The following is a 12,500-nucleotide window of genomic DNA, read 5'->3' as shown; positions in this document are numbered from 1 at the left end:
GTGGCAGTTCGTCCTTAGGGCAGACGAACTCTGAGACCCATGTTCAAATGGCATGATGTCTTCAGCAGTAGGGACCTACCTTCGACTTCTGGGAGATAAATAGTCTGTGCTATTTTGGGAGTCTCTGGAACTTCCCTGACCAACAATTCTAAAGGAGGAACTCCTACTGGGGTTTTTGTTAGATAACCTAGGGCTCTTCGGGGTAGTATTAGCTCTCTCAGTAGCATAACTTCGTTTAACGAGTGTGTAATTTTAGGTAAATATAAAATAATGTGAATCCCTATGTTTCTGTTCAAACATCCTTAGTGTCTACGGCCATACTACCCAGAATGCCCACAATTTTAAGTAGCAGGGCCTTAGGTTTAATACTTGATGTGGGGACAATGGGAACACAGAAATAGTCACCCCTGGGGAATCAGGAGAAGGACATTTTCAAAAGCAGACAAAAGCTGGGCCTTCTGAGGAATAAGTAAGTAGTATTAGTGATGTCAGAGTCTTAGCCTGGTTATCTTACAGTTATTTTTAGTATTAATTCATGTGTGTTTTATACTCTTGTTCTATATAACACAATTTCTCAAAGGAAAAAGGTTGGAGTTTTTTTTTAACTTGAGCGAATTTATTATGTTTCTCTTTCTTTCATCAAACATATTCCAAGATGCACAGCTTGTAGCTCAGGGACAGTATGGGGGAGACAGAGAATGCGTGTGTACAATCAAGAATGTGTGCCCATGGGAGTGCCTGCCAGTCAAATATCACTGAACTCCAGGGTTAGAAGAAACCTCAGGAAATTTTTAGTTAGTTAAAGGTCTTCATGTTACGAAGAGAAAATTGAGAGTTAACTTGCAATCTTGGGATCTTCCTTCCAAGCTATATCACTTTCTTAACACAGGAGACAGTAATCATATCAACAAGAAATATGTACTTCAAAGATTCAATTATTTTAATGCTTACTTTAGTCTTAGAAGACTTGACTGCCTCTAAGCTGAAAATAAATTATCCTATGTACTATGGCGTCTATACATAAGCAACATTTTATCATCATCCTGTGATACCAAGATGCTTGGAGAAGAGGTCGTTGCAGTGCAAAATGGAATTTTACTGACAACCACTAAATTTTCTTCCCTGCTTAATAATTTAAAACCATATATAATAAAGTGAATTTAGTGGCACAGTAGGTCTTCTGGGTATGGGGAAAAATGTTTCTCCTTTTCTAAACCCATCAAATGTAATTAATAATAAATACTATGTGTTGTAAAAATTGGCTTATCTCACTATTGGAGGGCCTCTGCCTCTCGCTGTTTATGACGATGCAGTTTATTACCTAAAGAAAAAAAAATAGAATGCCTACAGACAGAACCAGCTACATAATTTGCAGGGCCCACTGAGAAATGAAGATAAGGGCACCTTGCTTCAAAAGCAGGCAAGAGCCAGGTGTGGAGGTCCATGTTGTTAATCCCAGCACTCTGGTGGTACAGGCTGGCCAATCTCTGAGTTCAAGGCCAGCCTGGTCAACAAAGAGAGCTCCAGGCCAGCCAGGGCTACATAGCAAAATCTAAAGATAAAATAAAAGGGGGGAGGGGAGTAATGGGGAGCTGAGTATTGTGCACATTAATTGGGGAGACTGACATGGGGCTCACAAACTTGAGGTCATCTTGGACAACTTAGTGAGTCTGTTTCCAAATGATACTTAAGAATTGGGAAGTGTTCGCCTTCAAGCTTGAGGACCTGAATCTGATCCACAGAACATCAATTGAAAAGAAAAGAACAGAACCAGGAGTGGTATGGCAATACGCTGTTATGGGAATCTCTCTTACATTCTAAGAGAGTGGAACTTTTGCTGGACCTCACAGCCAGGCGTAATAATACACTCGAGATCACCTAAGCTTAAGACTGTTATCCTGCTGTGTACACAGCCTGTTTGTTTAGCCTGCCTTTGAGAGAACAGAACAATGTAACAACTAACCTGACTTGCCTTGATTTTGCCCTGGTAATCAGCTTTTACAACCTAAGCTAAGACATAGTTTTAATCTTAAATCGTGTACTCTTCCATATGCCTGGCCCATGAGTAGTGTGTGTGTGGATGGATGGATGTTATGATAATAAAGCTGAGAACAGCAAATCAGATAAAGGCAAAACAAAAATCCAGAAAAACTGAAAGCAACATAGGCATGTTGCCTGACGGTGTTTGTTTGTCTGTAATCAGATGGTTGTCAGTTGGAGTCAGTAATGTCAGCAAAAGCTCTTGAAAAACTGTTAATGATTTCCATGAAGTATTGTCCCTTGTCCCTTCCCAATGTGCTGCCTTCTGTGCTGTTCAATAGATACAGAGCAGTGACCTTTGCTTGGGACACAGCATAGATTGGGAAACTGATAGATTCACAAGATAGCCTTCAGTAAGAATAGAGAAGTAGATTCAGACTCATAGAACAGACTGTTTACAGCTAGACCTGAACCCATAAGCTACAGAGAGAAGGAAGACACAGGGAGAGAAACAGAGAATTCTAATTCAGGTTTGCTCTTGGTCAAACTGCTCCAGGGGGAAGTGCTTTTTTCTTTTCTTTTCTTTTCTTTTCTTTTCTTTCTTTCTTTCTTTCTTTCTTTCTTTCTTTCTTCCTGCCTTCCTTTCTTTCTTTTTTGCTTTTCTATTTGTTATTTTTTTTTAAGACAGGGTTTCTCTGTGTTATAGCCCTAATTGTTCTGGAACTTGCTCTGTAGCCCAGGCTGGACTTGAACTCAGAGATATGCCTGCCTCTGCCTCCTGAGGGCTGGGATTAAAGGTGGGTGTCACTATAACTCAGCTTGATTTATTGCTTTAATTCAACAAAGATGTGCGTTAGTTAATCACTAACTCGGAATTATTTAATTATTTAATTAATCAAATACAGTTAATGTATTTAAACTGATGTGGTGTGGTTGTAAATACATCCGAGTCCAATGATAGGGTGGTGAAGACAGGCAAATGCTCAGTGACCAGACAGACTAACCTACTTAATGAATTTCAAGAGTCTATGTCTCAAAAAAAATGGTGTCCAAAGAATGAAAGCCCAAGGGGGTGCTCTGACCTCTAAACACTAGTATTTTCACATGCATGAACATGCACACACATGTAATAAATACACACTCAAAAGTAAATAAATAAATAACATAAAAGGCTAGAATGTAGCCCAAGGGCTGGCATGTTTGAGGCCCTGAAATGGAGTTCTACAATGGTAACTTGACCGGATATAGAATCATCCAAGAGACACACCATTGGGCATCTATAATGTTTCCAGAGAAGTTTAACTTAGAAGAAAAGGACCATCCCATAGGCTGAAATCCAGGACTGAATAAAAAGAGAAAGAGACGAGGAAGTCTGTTAAGTACCAAGTCGTAGTTAGAGTTACCATTACTCTGATAGAACACCTTGACCAGTAACAACCTAGGGAGGAAAGGGTTTATTTGGCTTACATTTCCATCACTGAAGGAAGCAAGGACAGGAATTCAAACGGGGCAGGAACCTAGAGATAGGAGCTGTTGCAGAGGACAGGAGGGATGCTGCAACTGTCTTGCTCGTGTGGCTGACTCAACCTCTTTTGTCTACTTTCTTAGAGAACCACAATAGAGCTGGGTCCTCCCAAAGCAGTAACTAAGGAAATTGCCTAAGGCCCTGTTTTGTGGAGGCATTTTCTTAATTAAAGTTCCCTCTTCTCAGATGACTTTAGCTTGTGTCAAGTTGACATAAAACCAGCCAGCACACACCAGCATCCATCTGTTGTGAATTATTCTACCTGGGCAAAAATGTGTTACATTTGTTTCTGCTGTGGAATATTACTTTAACCATGTGAACTTCTGCTGCCTTTGGTAACAATGTAAAGATCTGTTGCACTTGTTTTGCTGCATTTGTTTAATTATGTAAAGATTGTTGCATTTGTTTCATCTTGCCTGCCTAAATCACCTAATTGGTCTAGTAAAAAGTTGAATGGACAAAAACTAGGCAGAGAAAGGATAGGCAGGCTGGAAGGCAGAGAGAATAAATAGGAGGAGAAATCTAGGCTCAAGAAAGAAGAGGAAGGAGAGAACAAGGAAGAAAGTCATGCCCGAGGTCAGAAGTCACGTAGTTGTGAGACAGACAGACACAGAGACAGCAGGAAAGTAAGATATAAAAGGTAAAAACCCCTGAGGCAAAACACAGATTTTAAAAAAAACAGATTAAAATAAGAGCTAAACTAAGGTCCAACATTCAAAACTAATAATAAGTCTCCGTGCCAAAATTTGGGAGCCGATTGGTGGCGCAGAAGAAAGCCTGATACCTTCATCTGTCTCTGTTTCCCCAGTATGGATGCAGTGTGGTTAACAGCCCCTCAGTCGTGCTGCCTCAGCTACAGTCACTGTTACCACGGCAACAGACTGTACCCTGCAACCATGAGCCAAAATTAATTTTTTCTTTGTCAGGTTTACTTGTTTAACTGCAAGTCATTCATTTCTTCCGATCAGATGGGTATCGATACTGGTGAAGGAGCACACATTACGGCGAGCGCCAAGGTTTCATCACCGAGGTACAGGTAAGCGAGGCCAGGGCAGCATTCGAGCGAAAATGGTGTCCTTCCATCCCACTAGGCAGGTTCTGTGCTACCTAATGTACAGGTGATCAGCCTGCAGGCCGCAGAGCAGCTTGTGAACGAAAGGTTTTGCTTTGCAGGCTGCAGAGTATAAGTGGTCTCGGGACGCTAGAAGCTGGGGTGGTCTTTCCTTTGTTCAGAGCTGTCCTGCAAGCAATCTGTGCCAATTGCTGCATGAGCTCAGAGAGTCTCTGGCACTGAGGCAGAGGGTGCATTGGTGTTCAGGATGAACCTGGGCGTGATGAGAGGGAAAGGGACCATGGGCATGGGCTGGATACAATAGGCACTGTGGCTGAAGACTTGAAACCTGAGCTGTGCAACCCTATATGCTAAACTTTGTCAGGAATTTCATCACAGTAATGAGTGATAAAAGTAAGCCAGATGTCCAGAGTGGAAAACCAGCCATCCAACCGACCAAATAGTCGACAACCAAACAACCATAAAACAACCAAACAACCAATCAACAACTAACCAACCAAACAGCCCAAAACCAACCAAACAGCTTACAACCCATCAAACAACCAGCCAACCAACCAGTCAGCCAACAAACAAGCAGCCAAACAACAAATAACCAACCAATTAATTAAACAAACCAAATGGCAAACAAACAAAACAAATAACCAACTAACCAGGCTAACAAACAATCAACCAAACAACCAACAAAACCAACCAAACAACCAAACAGTCAACAACAGCCAAACAATCAACAAACAAATAACCAACCAAACCAACCAACCAATCAACTAATCAATCAAACCAGACTTGGAGACCATGTAGAGTGTACTTAAAGCTATTGATTTTCGTTCTCTTGACCAATCATACTTAGTGTCATGTTTCTTCCCATGGCCATATTTAGCTGCTTCACAGAATAAAACTTCTGAGGAACCCTGGACCCTACCTGCTGGGCTCAGCAAACTGTACACTGATCATTTTACCAAGCTCATATTTTCACCAGCTATGGGACAAGGCTACCTGGCTCTATAAAGAAGAGGAAGTTAGCCATTTTTCCCATGACTGGCTACCCCAAGGCACCCAAAGCATGCACCAATAGTTACCCACCCTGAAGACTGAAGCTTTTAAGTGCTTGAGAGCACTTGATACCTGGAATCATAGATGGATGAGAGGCTAACCTCTGCAAAATACCCACTAAATAAATGTGTAGTCCCAGTCAGAGCAGAGATGGATGTTTGTCATCATTCCCTAGCCCAAAATACTGAATGCTCCACCTGTTCCACCCAGACCCTTTCCACAATATGCCTGGCTGGTCTCCATTAGAGGTTTAGACAGAACATATTCTGCTTATCCATGATCTCAGTGCCAGCATTGTCAGAAGTGGTCCCAGGGCTGGGGAAAGGGAAGCAGACAACCAACAACTGGGGTCCTATAACATGGGAGAAAAGCAGCTGGGAGCCCATCTTGGGAAGCAGAGCTCATGTGTGAGCCAAGGTTCCAAGCCTCCATCACACATCCATTGTTCCATAAAATTTTATTTACAAAACACAAATGCAAAGATAAAGTTAAGATACTTGGGACTGCAAACATTCAGCTCAATAAACAGACTTCTTGAGCTGTCAAGGCGGCTCCATGGGGAAAGGAGCTTGCAGCTAAAACTGATGGCCTGTGTTGGATCCCAGGAATCTACGCAGCGGAAGAAGAGAAGTGACTCCTGTAACACACACAATAGATAAAAATAAAATAAATAAAGCAGAGCTCATCTCCTCACAGAGCCTGTGCGATTGACCTGGTCACAGCCACAAAGCTGAGCCTGCTGTAGGAACTGCAGTCTCTTGCTAAGCTTGCCAAGATGAAATCACGTGGGCACATGCCTATCTTCAGGTTGAAGTTATTTTTAGGTAAAAATCCAATGGCTTGGAAGGACTCATGTCAAGTTATGGTGCCAAAGAGCAAAATAATAAAATAATTCTTCCAAATAGATTATGAAGCTTTGATCAATAAACAGATGGGAAAACATTGTGGTAAATTTTAAAGTATTTGAAGTGACCCTATGAAATGCAATTATAGAATGCATCTAAGTTTTGGAAGTGTCTAGACCTTCAACGATGGGAAACATGCATTCATTTACTACTCAGAATGCCGTCTCCTTTTCACTCATTTAGAAATAGCCCAATGTCCTGTGGAGTTCTACCTTTCTAAGGCTGTGTTTGAGCCTCTCTTTTACCACTGTTGTTTCTCCTCCAATGATACTTTTCCTGTGTTTCTAAGCCAGAACTCTGTTTCCTTTGAAGCTGGGCAGTTGTGGCCTATGTTTGCTATTCCAGAATTCAGGAGACTGAGGCAGGAAGATTGCTGTGAGTTCCAGGTCAGCCTCGGCTACAGTGTAAAATTTTGTCCCCACCAACCCCACCCCCAAAAAGGAAGAAGACAGAAGGAAGAGAGAAAGAGAGATGACTCAGCGGTTAAGCTGCCTTTCATCGGACCTTGTTCTATTCCCACACGCATATGATGGATCATAATCAGCTGTAACTTCAGTTCTGTCACTTCTTCCCGGTGTCCTCAAGTACAAGGATGGTGCCGGATAATTGTCTGTATTCTGTCAATCATGTTTTAAATAAATACTGATTGGCCAGATAGGAAGCATAGGCGAGAAAACCAGACAGGAAGTAGAAGCGGGGCAGGGAGAACAGGAGAATTCTGGGAAGAAGGAAGCTCTTTGTCCCAGTCCTGCCCTGACCACCGAAGAAGCAGGATGTGACCTGCTTAGTTAAAAAAGGTACCGAGCCATGTGGCTAACATATAGTAGAATAATGGGCTATATAAGTTATAAGAGCTAATACAAAGTCTGAGCTAATGGGCCAATCAGTTTATAACCTATGTAGACCTGTGTGTGATTTTCTTTGGGACTTGCCGGCTGTGGGGTACTGGGCGGGACAAAAATCCCAACCAGCAGGCCCTCATACTACATACATCAGGATGCCCAAAAATGTGTGCAGGCAGAACATTCATACACAGAAAATAAAATAAGCAAATCTTTTAAAATAGGAAGACATAGGAAATGAAGAGAAATTTGACTGACCAAAGAGTGATGACCCATGGGAGACAGAGGCAGGAACATCAAAAGTTCAAGGCCAGTGTTTTAGCTACAGCCAGGGCTCCGTGGAAACCTGTGTCACAATAAAGAAGAAACCACCTAGGACTGGTGCAGTAGCACACACCTTGAATCCCAGCACCTGGGTGGCAGAGACAGGCTACGCACTGAGTTCTGGGTCAGCCAGGGCCATACAGTGAGACAAGGAACATCCACAGTTGGTGTTGAGTTTGTTTCCCATTGGCTGTCTACTGCTGGGAATATAACCAGTGAGACTCCCTTGGACTAAACTAAATTTTCATTTGCAAGTGGCGTTAAATTGCACATTGCTTCTGGGTTAGGGTTGGAGAGGATAGGATACATGTCTATTTTTTCTTTCTGCTCTAGGACTCTAAGTGGTGCAGGCCTGTGCAGGCTCTGTACTTGCTGCCTCAGTGTCTGTGAGTTCACATGTGCATCCATCCTGTTGATTAGAGGGCCTGTTCTCCTGCTGTTCTCAGTCCGCTTGATCTTACAGCCTTCCTGCCTCCTCTTCTGCAGGGTTCCCTGATCCCTGTGGGGAGGGATTTGATGAAGACATCAGCAAATAAAGATTCTTTGAGGTCTTCCTTTCCAATTTGGATCCCTGTGGTTTCCTTCAGTTGTCTGTTTCCTCTAGCTAAGACTTCAAGCACTGTATTGAACAGGTATGGAGACAATGAACTACCTTGTCTTGTTCCTGGCTTTAGGGGAAATGCTTCGAGTTTCTCTCTGTTCAAGTGGATGTTGGCTATGTGCTTGCTGTAAATTACCTTATGATGTTGATGTATGTCCCTCAAATCCCTAATCTCTCAAGAACTTTTTCATGAAGGGGTGTTGGATTTTGTTAAAGGCCTTTTCTGTATCTAATGAGATGATCGTGTGTGTGTGTGTGTGTGTGTGTGTGTGTGTGTGTGTGTGTGTGTTTCAGTTTGTTTCAAATGTTGAATCATCCCAGCATCTCTAGGATGAGGCCTGCTTCATCATGGTGGATGATTTTTTTTTTCGATGTGTTCAACTTGATGTGTTTGCATTCAGCTTACAAGCATTTTATTAAGAATTTTTGCAAGTATGTTTGTTTATAAGGAAGGTTAATCTATAATTCTCTTTCTTGGAAAACAAATTGGGCAATGTTTCTTTTCTATTTTGTGAAATGGTTTGAGGAGTATTGGCATTAACCCTTCTTTAAAGTACGTGGCCCTGGGTTTTTCTTATAGACTTTTAATGACTACTTCTATTTCATAAGGGGTTATAGGTCCCTTTTAATTGCTTATCTGATCTTGATTTAACTTTGGAAAGAGGTATGTATCGAGAAAATTATATATTTGTTTTAGATTTTTCAATTTTGTGGAGTACAGGTTTTTAAGGTATGTTCTTATGATTCTCTGGCTTTTTGGTGTCTGTTTGGGTTTTTCTCCCCCCTCCCCCAGAGCTGAGTAATGAACCCAGGAACTTGCGCTTCTCATTTTCAACTCTAATGTTGTTAATTTAGTTTTTCTCTCTTCCTTTTAGTTAATTTGGATGAGGGTATGTCAATTTTATTAATTTTTTTCAAAGAACTAATTTTGTTTCATTGATTCTTTGTATTTTTAATTTGTTTTGTTTGTTTCTGTTTTATTGATTTCTGAGTTTGATTACTTTTCGCCATCTGCCCCTTTTGGGTGTGATTTCTTTCTTTCCTTCCTTCCTTCCTTTCTTTCTTGTTCTAGCGCTTTCAGGTGTACTGTTAAGTTACAAGAATGAGATCTCCCGCCCCCCTTTTTTTTTATGTAGGCACTTAGTGTTATGAGTTGGCCCCTTAAGCCCATCTTCATTGTGTCTGTAAGTTTGGGGATATTGGGTATTGATTTTCATTCAACTGTCGAAAGTCTTTCATTTCTTTCTTAATTTCTGTCTTTGCCCATTTTTATTCAGTTGTGGGTTGTTCCGTTTCCATGAATATGTAAGCTTTCTGTTGTTACTGTTGTTTACATACAACTTCAATCTGTGGTGATCTGATAGAATGCAGGGAGTCATTTAATTTTCTTATATCTGTTGAGACTTGCTTTGTGTCTGAATATGTGGTCAATTTTGGAGAAAGTTCCATGAGGTCTAAGAAAAAGGTCTATTCTTTTGTGTTTGAGTGAAATGTTCTGTAAATATCTGTTAGGTCTCTAGGGATGATAACATCAGTCAGCTCCAGCATTTCTCTGTTTACTTTTTGTCTAGATGACCTATTGACCAGAGTGGGGTATTGAAATCTGCTAGTATTGGTGTGTGAGAGTCAATGTGTGATTTAAATTGTTGTACTTTTTTTTTTATGAACTCGGATGCCTTTGTGTTTGGTGCATAGATGTTAGGAATTGTCATGTCCTTTTGGCGAATCTTTGCTTTGATGAGTATATAGTGTCCTTTCCTATCTCTTTTTACTAGCTTTGGTCTGAAGTCTACTTTATTAGATATTAAAATGGTTACACCAGCTTGGTTTTTAGGTCCATTTGCTTGGACTATCCTTTTCCGACCTTTTACCCTGAAGTGGTATCTATCCTTGATGTTAAGGTGTGCTGTGGAACAATCCTTTTCTATACTATGAATATGTATTACTCTCATTGATTAATAAAAGCTGCCAGGCCCATAGCTGGACAGGAAGTTAGGTGGAAAAGACAAACTAAAAATGATGGGAAGGAGGGAGGAATAGAGAGAAACCAGCCAGACATTGAGGAAGCAAGACACGCTAGAGGACAGGTAAAACCATGAAACACATGGCAATACATAGATTAATAGAAATGGGTTAATTTAAATGTAAGAGTTAGCTAGTAACAAACCTGAGTTATTGGCCGAGCATTTATAATCAATATAAGTTTCTGAGTGATTATTGGGGACTGGGTGGTCAGGACAGGAAACGTCTGTTTACAAAGGTGTATTTCTTGTGTGCAGCAGAAGGGTGGATCCTGTTTCTTAATTCATTCTGTTATTCTGTGTCTTCTTATTGGGGAATTGAGGCTATTGGTGTTGAGTGGTGTCACTGAGTGATGTTTGCTGATTTCTGTTATTTTGTTGTTGTGGTTGTGTGTGTGTGTGTGTGTGTGTGTGTGTGTGTGTGTTGGTTTGCTGGTCTGAAATTATTCCTTGTGTTTTCTTGGGCGTGGTTAACCTCTTTAGGTTGAAATTTTCTTTCTAGTGCCTTCTTTATGGCTGGATTTGTAGACAAATATTGCTTAAATTTGGTTTTATCATAGAATGTCTTACTTTCTCCATCTATTGTGACTGAAAGTTTTGCTGGGTTTAGTAGTCTGGGCTGGCGTCTGTGGTCTCTTAGAGTCAAGCGCCTGTGCAGGCCCTTTTGGCTTTTAGAGTCTCCATAGAGAAGTCAGAAATTAGTCTTTCATTTGTTTGCTTGATTTTGTTTTTCAAGACAGGGTTTCTCTGTGTGGCTTTGGACCCTTTCCTGGAACTCACTTTGTAGACCAGACTGGCCTCAAACTCACAGAGATTCACCTGCCTCTGCCTCCCAAGTGTTGGGATTAAAGGTATGCGCCACCCCTGCCCATCTAGGAGTTATTCTAATAGGCCTGATTTTATGTGATACTTGGTCTTTTTCCTTTTCAGCTTTTTATATTAATGTTTTGATTATTATGTGCCAAGGGAACTTTCTTTTCTTATGCAGTCTATTTAGTGTTCTGTATGCTTCTTCTACCTTGATAGGCATGTGTTTCTTTAGGTTAGGAAATTTTTCTTCTATGATTTTTATTGAAAATATTTTCTGTGCTATTGGCCTGGGTTTCTTCTCCTTCCTGTATTCCTTGTATTGCTTATGTTTGGTCTTTTCACAGAGTCCTAGATTTCCTGCATGTTTTGTGCCAGAAGTTTTTTAGATTTAAGATTTTCTTTGACCCAGGTATCCATGTCTTCAATGCCTGAGATTGTCTCTTCCCTCTCTAGTGTTCTGTTGGTGAGGCTTGTCTCCGAGGTTTCTGCTAGAGTCCCTAAATGTTTTATTTCCACACTTTCCCACATATCCCTCACTTTGGGTTTTCTTTATTTTGCTATTTCTACTTTCAGGACTTCCTTTCCTACCACTGTTTGCTTGTATTTTCATAGATTTCTTTAAGGGATTTATTCACTTCCTTTTTTAGGACCTCTATCATAAATAATATTTTAAAGTCTTTGGCGTGTGCTTCAGCTACGTTGCTATTCTCAATGCTTGCTGTGGTAGGGTTGCTGGGCTCTCATGGAGACATATTGTTCTGGATGTTATTGATTATGCTTTTACACTGGCATCTAGCCATCTGGGCCTGGGAAGGTTGTAATTCTAGGTGCTGATATCTGACCTTGTCTTTGTTGTGTGGATGTTTTGGTCCTTGGTTTCTGTTGGCCTCTTAGGTTCTTTTGGAGGACAGGAAGGAGAGTGGAGATCTAAATCTGGTCCACCTACTTAGCTTCCTACTTGTTTCTTTGGAAGGCTTGACTAGTAGGTTCCCATGGAATGCCTGCTGGAGCTGGGAACTGGGATAAAGCAATGAGTGGAGAGGAAAGAAGTTTGGAAGGGAGATCTGTGTGATCCACTGGAGATGGGGACGGGGAGGGCAGAGCAGGTAGTCTCTACAGAGCTGGGGATGAGACTGGGGGAATGGGTTTGGAGGAGAGAAGGGAGAGGTGAAGATCAGCAGTTAACCCACCTGCTTCCCTGGCTTGGGTGGCTACTGCATTCCCAGGGAATGCCTGCTGGAGCTCCCTTACTGATTGATTGATTGACTGATTGAGTCTTTGAAAATTCCATACATTTATATACTGAGTTGGGGACTATAATGAGTTTCATTGTGCCTCTCCCTCCCCTTCCCCTTGGTTTGTTAAGACCA

General features: G+C 41.2%; 1 long non-coding RNA gene across 3 annotated transcripts; it reads left to right on the top strand.

Annotated features, from left to right (window-relative positions):
- The first annotated feature begins 2,367 nt into the window (after positions 1–2,367).
- LOC125388300 (uncharacterized) lies at positions 2,368–7,430 on the top strand. Of its 3 annotated transcripts, none has more exons than XR_015002046.2 (3): positions 2,368–2,510; positions 4,432–4,541; positions 6,974–7,430. It is a non-coding gene; the product is annotated as an uncharacterized LOC125388300 (long non-coding RNA). The 3 variants fall into 3 exon arrangements; XR_015002047.2 differs by having other exon boundaries at positions 6,878–7,430; XR_015002045.2 differs by having other exon boundaries at positions 6,845–7,430.
- Positions 7,431–12,500: the final 5,070 nt, after the last annotated feature.

Source organism: Myodes glareolus, chromosome 6, assembly GCF_982192425.1.
Source record: "Myodes glareolus chromosome 6, mMyoGla1.1, whole genome shotgun sequence".
Lineage (NCBI taxonomy): Eukaryota > Metazoa > Chordata > Mammalia > Rodentia > Cricetidae > Myodes > Myodes glareolus.
Note: the sequence above shows the minus strand (reverse complement) of the source record. Positions and strands in the feature narration are given on the sequence as shown.